Raw genomic sequence first — 20,827 nt, 5'->3', positions numbered from 1 at the left:
GTATTGGAAAAATATCGGACAATTAATGCTCTTTGATGATGAAAACGTAGGAAAAGAGACCGATATAATTCGTGTTTTCTCTTAAGTATTGAATGTGTTAGAGTATAATGTTAGCAACTATGTCAATTCCTCCAACTCAACACCTTTTAAAAAATTCTAAACGGATTCCACTAATAATACATCTCACCAATAACTCTACATCATTATAAATAGGTTCCACAAAAATAATATAAATAAAATTATTAATTTTTTCAATAGTTTAAGTTTATTACTCTACATTTTAGTTTTTCACATATATAAATATATTATTATAAATTAGAATTGAAATATGATGACATATATAGTCAAATTCTTTAAATTATCATGTTAAATGTCAAAAGGACATTGGTTTATTAATTCATAAATATAATTATTGAGAAGGGTTATATTGACTCCAAGAGTAACTCTTTTGAGTTACTCCACATCCTAACCCTTGATATTGTCTTAATCCAATGATCAATATTAATTCTAGTTAATGATAGTGTCACCTCAATTTCCTTGATTTTTCCTCACAATATTTTGGTTTCCTTTTTTGTTATTTTCCAAATTGATGGTTTCCTTTTATTACGCATTCTTGTTATTTTTTCATCTGTCCCTATGTAGATTAAAATCATTAGGAAGATGATGATAATGGTTACATGTTCGATTGGAAGATGATTTTTTTTATCAAAGAATGACATCGATTATTATATATAGAATCATCAAAAAATTTGTAAAAAAAAAAATCAACAAATTCAATTATTCAACTGGTTATACATATAGATGTAATATGACTTTGACATTCATTTTTTTTTTGACAAACTTTGACATTCATTTTACTTTCATGGTTTATCATCAAATTAAAACGGTTACAAAATCATTCTTGCAGAGGATCAGTGTTGAAAGAATTATGTGGATTGCTTTTTTCTTCTTTTTTTCCTTCCCTTTTTTTTTACCAATTAGTATTAATTATGATTTAGGGAAGAGTAAATATTGAGTAATAAAAGGAAACAGTAAATATTGGGAGAATGATTAAGGAAGTTGAGGTCACACCATTATTAATTAGAATTAATATTGATCATTGGATTAATACAAAATCAAGAGTGAGGATGTGGAGTAACTCAAAAGACTTACTCTTGGAGTCAATATAACCCTCCTCATAATTATTTATTTAAATATGTTCACGTGAAATAGACTTTAAAACAGGCTAACAGACCACATTAGACTTTCAAAAGGCTAGACTCAAACCTAAAAGATAAGCCTATGATAGGCCACAAATCAGACTCAAACCTTCGATTTTTTGACAGATCAGGCTCAAACTTGGCAAAGTCTAGCTCGATCTAGCTTATTCCCACTTAATAAGCAGCTGTGAAGCTCATTTAAAACTTGGCAAAGTCTAGCTCGATCTAATATATAATTCTAAAATACTAATTTATTGAGTGGGAGAGCCATTTAACTTAAACCTCGCTTTTGGGTGAGACTATAAATGCGAGATTTGTAGCTTCAACATTAACACATGGTTCATGGATCAAGGATGTTGATGGCGAAAAATAATAAGGTTTAATGGTAATTTTTGTCCTCCTATTTTTATCATTTTGCATCATTGGTCCCCCATTTTAAAATTTAACAGTTTTGGTCCATCAATCAAATATTTGATCTAAATTATGGTGATATGACTTCTTTTAAATTAAGTTTTTAAGAAAACTTCTTACAATTTCATCAATGTTGATTTTTTCTCATCATCGGATTATATACCACATCGTTTACAACATATCACATCACCAATTTTTTAGTTCAAAAATATAATGGAGAATCAAAGCTGTCAAAATTTAAAATAGGACCAAATCCACAAAATGGTAAAAAAAAATAGGGACCTAAATTGCAATTAAACCATTCTAGATAAATGAGCTGAAACAACACACCTGTATGTAAAGCTCCAACTAGTAGCTTGATTAAGACCCTAATCAGATCAACAAAATAAAGTTCCTTCAACAAAATTATAATAAACATACAGATATTATCTCAAACAGATCCCAACATTGGGAACCAGAACAGGACACTAGCAAGAAACATTTTAACCAAAACCAACTATTTCATTCATAAGACTGCATATCATATAGGAAACTAAGGCTTGTTTAGATAAACAGTGTAAGTAAGCACTTATGGAAGAAGCACTTATTATATAAGTGCTTGTTGATAGGTTATTCCTATAAACTCAAATAAGTTATATCCAGGATTTCCTGCAACAAGGAATATCAGTAAGTTAAATCTCTTATTTTCCATGAACATTGTGATTTTACACACATTATGGAAACATGGATCAAGGTGGCAGTTACGCTGCAAACCGTGATATTGTAAAAAATCCGGGCATATGTTACTGATGCGGCCCCAGTTGCGATGTTGTTGCGGAGACCACTAAAACCCAAATATGAACTCAATCCTTTTTTAAGATTTCTAAGGATGGTCCGCATGAATGTCGAAACAAAGAAAAGGATGATACCGGTAATGATTGCATACTTCAGACCAAGGTTCACTACAAAAACTTACGAGCAGCCCTACAAATACAAGACTTTGCAGATACGGCTGCCCAAAATGGCATTTCAAGAATGGATGCTATAATGGCTCCAGACCATGCTCCTATGCCGGGAAACACTGCTACATGCATTAAAGATTCTATGTATCATGGACACTTCTCCTTCATGAGGTATCTATCAGAAACTATGACTTGTTTTTTATACCAGCACCTATATGACACTTGTAAAACCCTTGTCTAACACTTGTAAAACCTTTAATACCAGAGGTTTTATAATATAAAAGGAAGTTAAAACCTAAATATGTTAACAATCTTCTATACACTTCATTTGGGAATGCCGTTACCTACCTTTGTTCATCCTTGGACGAACCCAAACATAAATTACTAGTGGGGCTAAAAAATTTAGGCACTATTGAAATAATTTTGTCATCCTTCAGGCAAGATTCTAAGAATGATTAGAGATTTAGAGAACAACCTGGAGTATCTTGGCGTATAAGACAAGTTATATCAAGCATGGTACAGCCTTGCACCGACCCAACAGCTCTTTTCGCAGAGCTTGTTCATAAGGAATTAATCAAGAAACATTGGAGAATGTTCCTACTGTCATCAGTTTGAATCAAGTTGCTGAAACAGATTTTTAAATGCGAGTAACGACTATTTGAAGAGCTACAATGGACATCCTTAAAGTGCAAGAAACCTGCCCCTATACATAGCATAGCACATATGGAAGCATGTGAAACACAAGAGTTTTCAAGCAATCAATTACTTCAAGCAATGGACATCCTTAAAGTTCAAGAAGCCTGCCTCTATACATCTCTTTATCAACTCTCTTTATTGTAATCTCAGAATAAATACTGAGTAATTAGAGTTATTACATCTAAGCTTCTCATTTTATCTTGAAATTGTATTAAGTTTAGAACCAAATAAACTATCATATATTTGTAATTTGCTCAAGTCAATATGTAACTTGTTAATATTTAATATTATTGTAAATATATATTCTAGAGTATTCTTAGCATAGCATATTACATATTAAATATTATAGCGTATTCTTAATATTATATAATGGAATGTCCGTGATGCTCTAAAACACACGGTTTTCACCATATGCCTCTTGTGTTCTCTGTCATTTTCTATTTCAACATGGTATCTAGAGCCTATTAAGAGGCAACCCTACACCGTGCTTACCCGGTGGACCCACTATCCTCCGGTGATTTTTTTTTTTTCCGACGAACTGTGTGTTAACTTCAGTTTGTCTATTATCTGCTGCTGTGACTTATTCCAGCACTTTTCCTTCCATTTTCACCACTGTCCGCATCTGCCACTGCCGCCACCGCCTATTCCGGCAACGTTTCCGGAAACCAACCTCACCATCTGAATCGCAACCTCCGATCCGGCCTATCCCCAAAACCGTATCCGAAAACGCTCTCTCAAGCGCCACCATCCTCTCTGGCATTCTCCACCACGCGCCGTCGTCCAACCCGCACATGACGGCGCGTCCGGCCGCCATTCAGGTTGCCGTTTTCAGCGTCTGACTCGCCTCTCTGTGCTGGTTCCATATCCGCTCTTAGTTTTTAGTTTCGATCGACCGAAATACGTGTTCTTTCACAAACAGTCCATATTTATACCGAAGTGCGTGTTGTTTACCTCTTTTGGATTACCCATGGATGCTACCAACACTTCTGATGCTTCAAAGAGTATTTTTACCAACTATGTTACATCTCCTCTCTCTCTCTCTCTACAAAGAAACTGAATGGTTCCAATTAGGATAGTTGGGCCGCCGATATCAAATTATGGGTGATAGGTCAAGGTTATAAGGATCATCTCACTAAAAAGTCTGATACGGTGGATAAAGCTGAGAAACCAAAATGGGAACAGATCGATGCTCAATTGTGTAGTGTTATCAAATCGACACTTCATCCTGATATCAAACCGATCTTCCGTCTGCATGTCACATGTGAGTCAGTTTGGAGTCGGGCTAAGAAATTCTACAATAATGACACTCAGCGTCTTTATGGAGTTTGTCACAAATTGATGAATATCATTACGTCGAAATAGATAGAAGATTCTATTTCAACATATCTCGGTAATGTTCATTCTGCACTTCATGATTTTAATGAGCTTCTCCCTCCTGCCGCAAGCACTACAACTGAACAAGAGAAGGAACGTGAACAACGTAGCACTTTCTTCATGCTCCTTGCTCTTTATGGCTTACCAGAAGAGTACTATGTGATTCGTGATCAGATTTTGGGTACTGTAACTATTTCGGATATATCTATGGCATCTACTACCCTTCTTCGAGTACCTGCAAAACATTCACTTGAGCCTGCTATGCTATTACCCCTGCACCAGGTGACACTATTGCCCTTGAGTCATTTGGAAATAACAAGAATCAATACCGAGGAGGGTCATCCAACTCTAAACCTCGTTCCAATCCCATGTGTGTGCATTATGACCAATTTGGACATGATATTGATAATTGTTGGGTGTTGCATGGCAGACCTCATCGACATCGGGTTAATATGACACAAATTGATCAGTCTCGCATCATTCAGACCAAGCCTTCTCCCCAAGGCTCTCCGGCAAGCTAAGAAGATTTCCTCAGGTTGTGTCAGAGCAATCAGGACTCCGATTTTACTGCTTCGATTGCACACACTAGTAACTCATCTGTTTGCCTCTCTCAATCATCTTTCAGTCATTGGGTTCTTGATTCTGGTGCGTCTAATCATGTTACCGGCAATAAAGGTCTTTTCTCTTCTCTCTCTACATCTGATTTCTTACCCAGTATAACTTTTTCAAATGGTTCTCAAACTCAACCCCAACGGATATGTACTGTCCAAATTCTACCTTCAATTTTAGTTGACTTTGTTCTCTATGTACCTGGTTGTCCGTTTAATCTTCTTTCAGTCAATCGTTACCTTGATTGTATTGTTACTTTCACTAATAGTAATGTTACCTTGCAAGATCGGAGTTTGGGACAAACGATTGGCGTCGGATGTGAGCTTCAAGGCCTTTACTACCTATCTTTGTCATCCAAAACATCTCTGCTACAGATTCCTCACTTACAATCCATGCTCAGTTGGGTCATCCAAGTCTTCCCAAACTTCAGAAGTTGGTGCCAAGTTTATTTACGTTGTCTAGTTTACATTGTGAGTCGTGACAGTTAGGGAAACATTCTTAGTAACTTTCCGGATCTAGTCAATAAACGGGTTTCGTCCCCTTTTGCTTTAGTTCACTCTGATGTTACGGGTCCATCTCGTACTATGTCTACTTTACAATCAAAATATTTTGTTACTTTTATTGATGATTTTTAATGAAAAATAGAGCTGAGTTATTTTCAATCTTTGAGCAATTTTATCAAGAAATCAAAATCAATTTGGTGTGTCAATTCGTACTTTAAGAAGTGATAACGCTCCTGAATATTTGTCACATCAATTTCAAAATTTTATGACTTCGAATGGTATTCTCCACCAAACATGTCCTCATACACCTCGACAAAATGGGGTAGCCGAACGCAAAAATCGGCATCTCATTGAAACCACACAGATGTTGCTTCTCCATGGCAACGTTCCATTACTTTTTTGGGATGTTGTCTTAACGACATGTTACATTATAAATTGCATGTCATCTTCTGTCCTTAATGGCAATATCCCTCATTCAGTTCTTTTTCCCAGTGTTTTAAAAACCGGACCGGACCGGCCGGTCGGACCGGTCGGACCGCAAACCGGAGGTATATCGGTCTGGTTCGACATCTGGACCGGGTATGCAATTGAACCGGTGTAAACCGGAAAAAACCAGAAAAACCGGAAAAAACCGGCGAACCGGCGGTTTTGAAAACCGGCGGGTTGACTACTTGACTGTTTTTTTTTTTTTTTTTCCTCTTCATCGGACGAACAGAAACATCAACAAACAAGTCCAAATCCAGATCTAACAAATTCATTATACATAAAAGTATCAATAAACAAGTCCAGATCCAGATCTAACAAATTCATTATACAAAAAAGTATCAACAAAGAAGTCCAGATTTAACATTGAGATTTTTAGAAAGAGAAGAAGATTAGGAAATAGCAGGACGAAGGAAGCCAATAGATCAGTTTAATCATGATGTTTTTGCCTGCTTTGATGTTTAGCTGAGAGGAGAATAAAAATACAAAGAACATGACAACATACATTTGAAAGAAAACCAGAGAGAGAGATTGAAACTAGGGTCTCAAAAGAAAAAGTATAAATGGAAGGTAAATATTTGACTTGGAAAAAAAAACAAACAAATACTCCTAATAAAGTGGTAGACAGTTGTGTGTGGTAAATAGTAGTTTTTATTATGAATTATTATAATACATATATCTTGTATCTAAATTGAGATATGAATTTATTATATAAACTTTTACCTTTTTTTTCCTCTTAAACTCAAACTCCAATTTCTTAAACAACATTTTTCGTTAAAAAAAATTCCCTTATTTTAAATATTTTTAACTTCATTTTAATTTATAGCAATAGTAATAGTAATATATTATAATTAAAAACACATTTCTTACTAACTTCGTTGTTAATTTTGTTATAGAGGCCAATTTATTCAACTAAATTTTACGATTCGACCAGTTTAATAACTATATAATTTTATTATGGAGACCGGTTCATTCCATCGGTTTAATTCGGTTTAATCCGGTTTGTCATGCGGTTCGACCAGTGATCTAGTGGTTCGACCAATGAACCAGTGACCCAGTGCCCTCACCGGTTCGATGACCGGTCCGGTTTTTAAAACACTGCTTTTTCCCAATTCCTATCTTCACCCGCTGCCTCCTCGTGTCTTCGGGTCCACGTGTTTTGTTCACAATCTCTCCCCTGGTCTCGACAAACTTTCAGCCCGATCACTAAAGTGCGTCTTTCTTGGTTATCATCAGTCACAAAAAGGTTATCGTTGTTATTCTCCTACATTACAACGATACCTCGTATCGGCTGATGTTACCTTCTTTGAATCTGTCCCATACTTTGAGCCAAATAAAATGACTCGTGAACCACTTCAAGACATTAATCTTGAACCCATTCAGGAAGTTACTGTTAAAAAGTCTCACATCGGATATAAGATGACCTTGATAAGTGTTTATAAGCAAGTAGCAGTCCTCACCTTACAAGCCGGTTTTGTAAGGATGTAAGTTAGGCTCAATACCCATTTTCTGGGATGGTATCAGAGCCTCTCTGAGATCCATTGGACTGCCCGTTATTTAGGCAACCCATTATTGTTAAGTCCACGTTCCAACTTGTCAGTTCTGGATGTGAGGGGGGGTGTTAAAAAGTCCCACATCGGATATGAGATGGCCTTGACTAATGTTTATAAGCAAGTGGCGATCCTCACCGTACAAACCGGTTTTGTAAGGATGAGTTAGGCCCGAGACCCATTTTCTAAGAGTTACCATGGTTTCTCTTGAGCCTTGTCCATCTGCCCCACCAGATACACCTTTGGTTGATCCTCTAGCTTCGAAACCACTACAAACTTATCAACTGTGGTACTTGGGAACTGGTTCCTCTACCCCTGAAAGTCTTTGGTATACGGTGAAGGTTGGTTCAGATGGTAAGATTGATCGATTTAAGGCTCGCTTGGTGGCCAAAGGCTATACTCAGATTTTTGGGCTGGATTATAGCGATACTTTTTCGCCTGTAGCCAAAATGGCATCAGTTAGACTTTTTCTCTCCATTGCAGCCATTCAGCAGTGACCTCTTCATCAGGTTAACATTAAAAATGCATTTTTACATGGCGATCTTGAAGAGTAAGTGTATATGGAGCAACCACCTGGGTTCGTAGTGAAGCTGACCATTCTATTTTTTATTGTCACTCTGTTGAAGGATGCATTTATCTAATTGTTTATGTAGGCGATATTGTCATAACTGGTAGTGATCAGCAGGGAATACTTCAGTTAAAACAAAATCTCTCGAATCAGTTTCAGACTAAAACTGAGGTATTTTCTGGGCATTGAGGTAGCTCAATCTAAGGATGGCATTGTGATCTCGCAATGAAAATATGCTATGGATATCCTTGAAGAAACAGGTTTATTGAATGCAAAGCCTGAAGCCTGTTGATACTCTTATGGATCCATGTCAAGCTTCTACCTAATCAGGGGGGAGCCTCTATCAGAATCAGGGAGATATAGGAGAGTGGTTGGAAAATTGAATTATCTCACAGTCACTCATCCAGACATTTCATTTGCAGTCAATGTCGTAAGTCAGTTCTTAAATTCTCCTTGCCAAGAACACATGGATGTTGTAATCCGGATTCTGAAATACATCAAAGGTGCTCCAAGAAAAAGTCTCATTTATGAGGATAGAGGTCATACTCAGATAGTTGGTTAGTCAGATACTGATTGGTCAGGTTCACCCTGATGACGTATCGTCACACTCTCATAATTCATGCTTATTTAAGGAACATTAGACTTATTTTAGAGGGTTTTAAGCAATAAAATCAAGAGAAATCAACTCAGAAACAAGGTTACTTGGAATACAAGAAAGCAGGAAATTATGCAAGAAATGATGCATTTCAACTACGCTGGGGGCGTGAAGCATCACGCGACGCGTAATGCACATCACAGAGAAGACCAAAACCTGCTTCTATTACGCGCGGCGTGGGGACCTGTCCACGCGCGGTGTAATTCCTTGATCAGAAAGAGGGTTTGCCACTGACTTCATCACGCGCGGCGTGAGAAGTACCACGCGCGGCGTGATGTAAAAGATGAACTACGCCGGGGGCGTGGAACCAATCACGCGCGGCGTAATAGTTTGCTGAAGATCAGTTCCTCTCTGCCTTTGATCACGTGCGGCGTGATGCAGTTACACGCGCGGCGTAGTGGTAAAGAAACAACCACGTGCGGCGTGATGGATCTGACGCGCGGCGTGGTTGCAATCACTATATATTGAAAAGTTAGTTTTCTGTGAAAGGGTTCGAAAATTCTGAGTTCATCACCATATTTCAGAGATTCTGGGCGAGAATTAAGGTTCGATCCTGCAATCAAGTGGATAGCTTCAAGGGATTCAGCAACATGGAAGCAATTACCATGGAGTTGGAGCTTGGAGTGAATCAAGAAGCTATGAGGAGCTAATTTCCTCATAGAGGTAGGATCTATGATGAACTTAGGCTATAATCTCATGTAATCTTGCTTATTGAATTGAAACTCTCTTGTAAGTGTTATTTCATGAATATCTGTACTTAATGCATTTCAAATTCTGATCAACTTTGCAATGATCTTAGATTTTAATTACGTATGAGAATATTGATTGAAATCTGAACTGAATTCATGAAGCACTTGAGTGTTTCCGGTCGAGAGATCGAAACATAGAGTGTAGCACACGATCAACGCGTTTTCAAATACTTCGTTGTCGGTAGCTTTCATACGAGAGATCGGAGAAGTATCGACAAAGGATAGGGTGAATTTATCAAGAGATTGAGATTCACCATATTGTTGATCTAGTTGTAACACATGAGTGATTCAATTTGATATAATTGATTGCATGTGATTACTATAGCTTAAGTGATTCCGATGATCCAACCTCGCTTGTCTACTATTTGAATTCGTAACGTTTTCTTACATACTAAACTACTCAAACAAACCCCCAAAATGTGTGTTAATTTTAGTATGTTTATAGACACGATTACTTTGTTAAGATCGCGCAATCCCTGAGGATTGATATCTTTTTATTACTCAATTGACGAAATTGTACACTTGCAAATAGTCAATCACACCCATTGATAGACGATTCTGGGTATTGTGTACTTGTTGGAGGAAACTCTATATCTTGGAAGAGTACGAAACAAAATGTTACGATCAAGTACCGAGGCAGATTATAGAGTCATGGCACTAGTAACATGTGAGCTGATTTAGTTGAAGCAGTTACTCAAAGAACTTCAATTTGAAAATACTAGACCAATGACACTTATCTGTGATAATCAGGCTGCACTGCACATTGCCTCAAACCCAGTTTTTCATGAGAAGACCAAACATATTGAGATAGACTGTCATTTTGTCAGAGAGAGAAGATCGAATCAGGCGACATTGTCACAAGCTTGGTCAATTCTAATGATCAATTGGTAGATGCCTTTACAAAATCACTGCAAGGTCCTAGAATCAACTAAATATGTGGCAAGCTTGGTGCATTTGACTTATATGCTCCAGCTTAAGGGGGAGTGTTGATATTTAATATTATTGTAAATATATTCTAGAGTATTCTTAGCATAGCATATTCCACGGTAAATATTCCTTTCTAATTAATATTATATAATGGAATGTTCGTGATGCTCTAAAACACACGGTTTTCACCATATGCCTCTTGTGTTCTCTGACATTTTTTATTTCAACATAACTATTGATTGAGTGCATAGTCAGGAGTGACTAGGAGGTTACAAGCTCTAGGAGCTTGGAAGTTTTGAACTTAGGTCTAGATCAAGGAGGTGTTGGTGGATAACCCACTAGAAGTGGGGACTGTACATAACCCAAAGTTTTAAGGTGGACCAGTATAAATCGTTGGTGTTTGACTCTCTTCCCTTACTTTTTTAACTTCAGCACTCACTTACTTCACTTACACAAATTCAGCTTGTCACTACTAATAGAACATGCTTGGAACGTTCTTTGCTCTTTATTTTGACCAAGTATTTTATTAATCTGTGTGCAATAACAAATATGACGATTATTATGGGACAGAGGGAGTAACAATATTAATGCTTTTTTTTCCAAATGGAATTAAAGGAAATTCAATAAAAGTTAAGCTCTCGATATAAAGTGGAACATAATAATAAAATAAATGGGACAAGCTAATAGTGTTTCATTTGGAAAGAAAATGAAACCGCAATCCCGTAAGTGTTGCTCATTTGATATCATGAACATTATTGTAAGAGTCAAAATTCAAACCCCAAAATTTTCAATTCTCCACACTTAAAATGTGTGAATCTAACCACTATGTTACTTAACAAAAAAGAAAGAAAATGAACCACATGATTTACTTAACCCCTTAACTTTCGCTAAAGTTTGGTTCTTTAGCAATTTTTCTACCCAAGTTTTTCACATAAGACCCAAGTTTCCTTCATGTTTTTTGTTTCTTGTTTCCGTAGGTTCTTTTCATTGGAGCTAATTATATTTGAGGTGAGTCAAATATTAACCGTGGATACCTCTTTTAGTTAAGATTTGAACTTTGATCCGCCATGTTGTGGAAGTCTAACTCATACCGCAAGACTATGCCCTCTTGTTGCCCATGAGATTTGTTGTAAAACTTTTTTTGGGTATTTAAATATGTTATAACAACAAACTAAAGACAACTACCTACTCACACAAGTTTGATATTTAAGTATGACTTCTGCATAATTATGCAGAAGATATTGCATACTAAATGAGATAAAATTTGGGGGTTTAGGTCTTTAAATTCTAAGTCTCATTGTATCATCACCTATGGTTTTTCTAACTTTAATTATCCATATATTTCTATGATAACCTAAACCACTTGTAATTCTTGAAAGGACTCATATTTAGACTTATCAGAGCATAAACCAATTGTTCCAAGAGCATTAACCAATTAAAGTAAGTGCTAATCCTTATAACCGCTTCCAAATCAACCATACATGCCATCAAGTACCACTTGCCATGCTTTTAATTCTCATGTAATTGATCAATTTTCAAACAAGTATTCAAATGCAAAGCAGATATATTATATCAGAACATTTTGTCATACAAGAACTATCATATCATAATCATAATCATATATAGACAAGCATACATCAATTGTGCATACTTATGATATAAAATAATTAGCATACTCCTCTAATCTTAAATTTGAGAGATCACATCAAACAAAAGATATTTATACTTGCCGGTGGAATTTGTAACTATTTTTACTTACTGGTATACGATGTAAGTATTTTTAATAAGGCTCGTATACTTCCATTAAAAAGTAACATTATACTCCACACTCAAATCAATATACGATTAAGTTGGGTGAGAGGTTTAGAACAAGACATACCTTAATAGGTGACGATGTGAGTCTTATATTAGACTGAAGGATTGGTATTGGGTCTGCGCCAGCACAAAATCTACTCCATAACACTATTTTCTTTTCTGTATGCAACAACATTGAGGTAGTTTAGGGGAAGGTGAAATATTGGTGGGAAGTCATATCTGGTAAAGCTGGAGAACTAAAATTGTACTAAAACCATTACATCAATTCTAATCAAACTAGAGCACAATACTAGCTTAACTTCTAAGCTTGAATGCATGCAACAATAGAGCATAATAACTATATAGTCCCACATTGCTGTTATGAATGCTGGTAGGATCATTTTTCTCTCAAGACTAGCATAAGATGGCATAGTCTCTATACCTATATAGCCTCACAATGCATGAATGTCAATCTTATCCGGTGTTACCACTTGTAGGCTCAACAGGAACAATCTTTTCAACCATTATTCGGGAATGATTAAACTCACTTTAGAACATACATAACTCCTCCATATTAAAGTAGTCACTATTGTGCTAATGTTGAACAAAGCTTCTCTATATATAAGAGTGTACTAATATGTACACTTAAAGATAGTAATCACACCTGACCCAAAAAAAAAAAAAAAAATAGTAATCACATTCTCATGTCCTAGCTATGCAGACAATTTAGACATTGTGATTTTTAAAAATTAAGATACACCTCTATCTTAAATTTGAGAGATGAAACCCAAACTATTAAAACAATGTTGTCCAAAAGAAATTTCATCACAAGAAGTTTATATGTTGCACCACCTACTACATAACCAAAAGAAAATTTGATACTTCCCAAATACCGAACACCATCCAACAATAACAAATAGGGTATTCCGCACATCCAGCCTCAATTGGAAAAGATAGCACTGAGTACTGAACATATTTACAGTTCAATTCCCATGCATTATAACTCTGTCAGATGAGTTAAGAGCTACCATTCATATTATTCAACAATACCCTATAATTGATCTATTCTTCGCCCTATATAACAAACTAAACTCCCTCTCCTCGTAACAGAGCACATTAGAGATACCATTTATGCCTTACATTGAAATAAAAAATAATATTAAACAGTTTTTTTAATGAAGCCTCGAATGTGCATATACTAGTTTCAGTTAGTATTATCAGTTTATTCTGAGGTAACTACGTAGCACGATGACCTTATTTTATCTCCAATTGATCTGTTGGGTACCAAGGTTGCTAACACTCATTTAAATATGATTACTACATAATTATGCAGAAAATGTTTGTATACTTTCTTATAAAATATTAAGTAAATTAACCGAATGTTTGTATACTATAAAGGACACTAAATCTGACCTATGCTTTTGTTAACTAACCATCTATATACTTCTATGATGATCTAAACCATTTGTCATTCTTGAAATGATTCATATTTAGTCTTATCAGAGCATAAACTTTATGAGTTGTTAATCCTTACAACCCCCTTCTAAAATCTGAAATCAACCTTACATGCCAATAATGCCATTAAGTACCACTTGCCATACGTCTAATTAATAATTATCATGTAATTAGTCAATTTGAAAACAAGCATTCAAAACATATTATAAAATAGTCTCATCATTCAGCAACCGTTTTAATCATAATTATGCAGATATATCTATCAACTGTGGGTAATGATAGGGCATAACAAATCTTTGATACACAAAACCAAAGCATGTAATCGCAATCAGGTTCATGATTCACACAAACCTTTTACTCATGTATTCCCCTGTTCGACATGATAGAGAATCAAGTCACATACAAACCTCATTATGCCGATCAAGGGAAAGGAAACGAGCTAAGTTGTTAGAAGATAGAAGGTTAGAGTTATCTTTCCCTTTCCTTCACTAGGTCTCATTTCATTATACTTTTATAATTTGCTAACAGTGCCTTTCAGCATCTTATCCAAATACCAATTGGGCCTACCAGAAACATAATAAGTAAGCTAATCCAAACAAGCACACTCCACTTTACATTTGCAAAATTACTTCATCTTTTAGTTCCAAAATTACATTTAGGGACTAGGTTATCAAAGCACAATAGATACCATTCATTCCTTTTTGTCATTAAAGGCAACTAGCTTTAACATTAGGTGTCATCTAAAAACTTTGGGTCATCAAGACACTTAAGTCTATTTGTTATAGATTAAAATAAAAGTTATCTGATATAAATCATACGGAACTCCACCATCATAGCAAAGGAAAAAACTATCTTTCAAAATATTGGTGCCACACACGGTCTTGGGAGTTGGGACATAACATGTTCACTCAATTAAGGTTGTTTTTCTCAAGCAAAAGGTTGAATGCTTTTGAATAGTCATTAAAGAGAAAATGTGTATCCCAACATGAATCAATGCATTTATGTTGGAATGAAAATTCCAAAATTACTGTCCCAACCCAAAACATATAGTAACTTTCAAAACATCGGTGCTGAATAGGGTCTTGGGACAAAGTGTGTATTCAACTATAAAGAAATTCAATAAAATGGAAATCAAAGACCAAAAAGAAACATATAGAATGATTGGTTAAACCACTTGCTGTCAAAAGTCAAAACTCAAAACTGTACTTACAGTTATAGAAAAGGTCACGAACACCAATCTTATGTATGCCAATGTTACCTGTTGTGAGCCAATCCTCACTGTCATATATATGCAAAGAATACATCAATTGTGCATACTTATTATGATATAAAATAATTAGCATACACCTCTAACTTAAATTTGAGAGATGAAATCAAACAAAAGATATTTATACTTACCGGCGCAATTTGTAACTATTTTTACTTATCGGTATAATCTGCAAGTATTTGTAATAAGACTAGTGAACTTCCATTAAAAAGTAACATTATACTTTAAGCTTAACTCAATATATGATTAAGTTGGGTGAGAGGTTTAGAATAAGACGTACCTTAATAGGTGGTGATGCGAGACTTATATAGATTGAAGGAGGTGGTGCTGGATTTGGACCGGCCCAAAATGCTACTCCATAACACTATTTTTTTTGGTCTGCAACAAGATTGTGGTGGTTTAGGTAAAGGTGAAATATTGGTGGGAATTCAAATCTGGTAAAGCTGAACTACGGAACTAAAGTGTGTTAAAATCATTACATCAATTCTAATCAAACTAGGGCGCTTAACTTCTAGTCTTGAATGGATACAACAATAGAGCACAATAACTATATAGTCCCACAATGCTGGCTGCTATGAATACTGCCAGTATCATTTTTCTCTCAAGATTTTCATAAGATGGTATAGTGTCTATAACTATATAGACCTACAATGTTGGCTATGAATGTCAATCCTATCCGGTGTTACCACTTGTAGGCTCAACAAGAGCAATCCTTTCAACCAATATTTAATAAAAGATTAAACAGGACAACTTCATAAAACCCTTGGAAATACATAGCTCCTCTATATTATATGTAAGAATACTAGGTTAAGGCCCATGCTTCGCACGGGTGGATAAATATCTGGTGTTTCCTCTATAGCCATACCACATTCTAAGACAAAGGAAGGTTTACATTTTTCAATGAGAAGAAACGATGACTTTGTGATTGCGGTACCTCTAACTGGGGTATTCTTCCATAGGCACAAAGGTAATAGGCACAAGTTTAGGCGCACACACATAAAAAAAAAAATTAAGTAAAATAAAATTGTCACATCAATCAATATCTTTTTAATCATTTTATCTTTAATTTTTAATCTTTATTGTGACTGTGCCTAAACTAAATTTATTTGGGCTTGTGCCCATAGTAGAATTTCCTCCTCTAACCTATTATTAGAACTGTTTTTCAATGTAACAAAAGCAGTAGTAAACTGAGTCACTTTAAATTATAATTTCTCTCCAACATTCTCTTTTCCCAAGTGAAGACAATGATTGTACTTTGTACAGGATACATTTTGAGACAAGTAGTTCCAGCCTCTCGTTTATTAAAGTGGAGTTCTATTGTGCAAGGAAACCATAACTCTTGCTAAACAAGATTGTCCCAATGAAGGAATCCACCATGTCCCCTAGCATTTGTGAACTTATAAGTGGCACCTGAAACTGTTTAATGAAATACCTTAGTGTTATCAGACTTCTTTTCATGAAACCCAATAGAGTATTACAGTATATATATATATATATATATATATATATATATATATATATATATATATATATATATATATATATATATATATATATATATACCTTCATAACCATCCAGAACTGGATCTTCTGATAGCAGAAGTGGTGTGTCTAGGTCAATAAACCTACAAAAGAGTTTGCAACATTTAAACAAAAGAGAACATATATAACAGCAAAAACTTAGAAAAAAAAAGGCTCAAATTTTTCAAAAAGAGACTTGCTTAAAACATCCTAGGCCAGCAGCAAGGTGACCAGCAAATCCCATAGCCAGTCTTGTTTGTCTCAACCATGCCACCAATCATCAAATCCAAGCCAGCTGCTCTTGCTTTTTCAACAATATCCAATATGCTCTTGCTTATTGTTAATGACATCTACAATATTCCCTTCTACTATTCTGTAAACATCAACTAAACTTCTGCAGCTCTCATCAGCTGCAACAGATACTCCATATCTTTCTCTTTCTCTTTCTATGTTACTTACATATCCAAGACCATCCCAATCATCACTATGAACTGGTTGCTCAAATAGAATAGGGGTCAACCCCATTTCTGTAATACAAAACAAACTAAGTTCCTAACTGAATCGGCAAAAATAATGCCATAAGGTACATGTGTGCATTACTTGTGTGGCAATGACAATAATTTGAATCATATATATGTAGAAAAGAATTCGAGTATCTAGGTTTTAGCCGTGTAATTTCTCAAGAACTTCCACTGCTTCGTCGGAGTTATACCCTTCGTTAGCATCGAAAACAAACTGTCACTCAGGGTGCACAACACGTATAGCTTGAAGCACTTCTATATCTGCCTTCAGATTCTTGCCAACTTTCAGTTTTAAAGTCTTGAATCCTTCTTTATAGTACTTAGAAGCCAATTCAGCTGCTTCAGGTGAAGAAACAATTGGGATCTGCATATATATATAATAAGTTGACTTATTATAAACTTGTTTTTCCTAAAAGACGATGCTTTCACTTTCTTTTGTAAAATTATATTCATCATAAGTCACCTATATAAAGGAGTTCATGTAAGATTGTGTTTTCTAATCATACAAAACTCTTGTGCATATTTTTTATAAATCTTATTACTGCATTTTCTAACCCCATTGTACAATTTTATTCAATCTATGCAAAGCATACAAATAAGTAACAATGAAATCTGGACATGACCGGGAGATTGGAGGGTATAATTCAAGTGCTCTAGTAATCAGGGATGGCGGAAAAGCGATATCCATTGGCACCCCTCCATGCATAATATGCAAGACAAGTCTCGTAAAAGCCTGTTCCAGAAATCAATACAAGGCATGAAGCATAATTAGCCAGCAAATAGTCCTCATGACAAATAAGTCAAAATTTATTCTCTATCAATGGATTGCATCCATTAAAAAAAAGTAGCAAGACAATTATAGCAAAACAACAAATAAAACAGGAAAAGAATCATGTCAAGCAACATCATTTCACATATAGTTATGATTGAGAGAAATAATTAATTTGTAATGGTGGTGACAATAATCACAGGGACTGAGATCGCCTGTCCCCACTCCCCATTCCATGTCCATTTTCTCCTGACCCACCTCAACAATCAACAACAAATATGACGCCAAAATATTAGTGTTATTCACCTAAGTTTTGTCGCTATATGTTTGGGGAACATAGCCTGGTGGCATATTTTAAGTGGTGGCGCAATTCTACTTTAGTAATAGTATGCAATTTACTTCTACAAAATATTTCCATGTAACAATCTAAATACTGTCTTGCTGCACAGAAGGAGGCTGCATAGTTTTATGACATTTATTTATGAATTATATCTTTGTGAATCATTAAGTGAATCTACCATCCTCAGTTAAACCAGATCGCTCAAACATATACAAAATTGGATCCCTGTATGCTGGCTGGTTTGTTTTTCTGAATGTAAATCTATAAGTGCATCAGCAAAATTATCTTTATGGATCTTAACCTTAATGTATAACATTCAACAAACTTGACTTATTCGACACGACAGCATATTTGCAGTCTCAAGGAACTGTCAAAATTATATCCCCTGTTGTTTATATTAATTAAACCAGAGTACCTAGCAAAAAAACAATGCATACAACCATTCGGGGACTTCAACACATACCTGGTAGAAAGCTCAGAAATCCTAATGCTAAAGGCCATAAGCTTGAGAACGTTCTCCCCCCATATGGCCAGTGAAAATAAAGCACGAAAGAAACAGAAGTCCTGTACCAAGAAATAACAGGAAGAGTGCAAGAGCAATAGATTTCCAGGGAACTGTATCCAAGGCTTGTAAGATATATTGATATTGATTATTACAAACCCAATTATTTCAGAAAATTGACACACACACATAGAATAATATAGGGACCAGAAATTACAATTGTAATTCATTAGCTTCTCATTATAAACATGCACCTACAACAATGACAAACCAGTCCCAAAGCATCCAGAGCATCACTGAAATCCATCCACCATTATGTCAATATGACAGTATTTAAACTAAGATTTGCTAGGAGATATAGACATTAAAATGCTGTCAAGAAATCTAATATCTAAACAATGATACCTAATATCCCCTTATTAAGGGTTTGGGGTAGATCAATACTCCCTTAAATCTGCAAAAAAGGGATAAATGAAAGAGGTAAAAAAGAAGGGTAAAATTAGAGTCTGCAAAGTAACTTGCACAAACTGAACAAAACTGACACTGCAAGAGAAGCTACAAATGTAAACCCACGAGCAAGCAAACTGACAAACCAGAAAAGGCATTGAAGGCAAATGGAAAAGAAAAAGGAAACGGTACAGATGCAGAAAAGTTAATGGAAAAGGGAATGCAAAAAGGTAAAGAAAACATCATCAAAAGCTCCTCAATGATAGGTAACTTGATACCATGGTCTTTAGGATGAGATACCTTGTATTTATTGAATTTCCCAATAATGAAAACATTATCTACCATAGTGCATGAAACACCAAAGTGACCAAACCAGTTGCAAAGATCTGATTCAAGTATATTCCAACTTGAGAAAGCTAGATTTGGATCTTCATAGAGCTTCTTTAAAGCTTGTAAGTGCTCAAACTAAAAACAACACCAAATATATATTAAAATCAATGCAAATAAATTCTCCATCTTAATTAATGAATACCTACCCTATTTGAGTTACCAAGAAAAAAATGACTATAAACTAATAATGTCCATAAAAAGCAAAATCAATTAAAAATTCTCCAATTTCACACAAAAAATAGTACTTGAAATCAAAATCAAATAAAAAATAAGTAAATAATTGAGATCTGAAAGAGGAAGTGAATAAGAGATACCTTCACCTGAGGTTGGAGTGTCAGAATCCACATCAGAGCTAATGGAAATCAAACAAAGAAACAAAGATGAAGTAAACAACTTCATTTTCAATTTTTTTTTAATGTCTGGGTACTTTCTTCACATCTATTGTTCCATTTTACTTCACTTTTATCTAATAAACAATAGTTATAGACTACATGTGTACCTTAAGCCATATCTACATAAAAAAACCAAACCCATAATATAAGTTAGGCAAACAAATTGTGCATAAAGTAAATTTGTGGAAAATAAAACATACCACTTTGACAGCATATTGTGCTTATGCTTCTTTCTGGCAATAATGATGTAAAAGTAGAAGAATCAAAATCAAACCCTGCAAAAGACAAAAAAATCAAAATTGAACCCACAATAATCAAAACACACAAGAAGTTCTTCCCAGAACCGCATCACACAAGAAATCAAACCTACCAGCCATTTGAGGGAACTCCAAAAACAAAAACAAGCACAACAGAGAGAGAGAGAGAGAGAGAGAGAGAGAGAGAGAGAGAGAAACGGAATGAAAGAGAACGAAAACACAAACTGATACATATAGCCAAAACGAAAAGGAAAACCACAACCGGACAAAAATTCACGCAGATCAACTCAAAAACCTGCACAAAACGCATTAAGGCATCAAGGCATGTAGCTTTCAAATTAAAATTGCATTTTAGGCAACAACTAGCTTTCGCATTAAGGCATCATCCAACGTTTTTGGGTCATCAAGACAATCCAACATTTAGGGACTAGTTGATCAAAGCACAATAGATATCATCCAAGCCTTAAATTATGAATGAAATTTCATATTAAAATTGCATTTTAGGCA

General features: G+C 35.2%; 1 pseudogene; it reads right to left on the bottom strand.

Moving 5' to 3' along the window:
- Positions 1-1,381: 1,381 nt before the first annotated feature.
- On the bottom strand, positions 1,382-17,500 carry LOC123908401 (annotated as a pseudogene).
- Between the last annotated feature and the right edge of the window lie 3,327 nt (positions 17,501-20,827).

This window comes from Trifolium pratense, linkage group LG2 (assembly GCF_020283565.1).
Source record: "Trifolium pratense cultivar HEN17-A07 linkage group LG2, ARS_RC_1.1, whole genome shotgun sequence".
In the NCBI taxonomy this organism is placed as follows: domain Eukaryota; kingdom Viridiplantae; phylum Streptophyta; class Magnoliopsida; order Fabales; family Fabaceae; genus Trifolium; species Trifolium pratense.
Note: the sequence above shows the minus strand (reverse complement) of the source record. Positions and strands in the feature narration are given on the sequence as shown.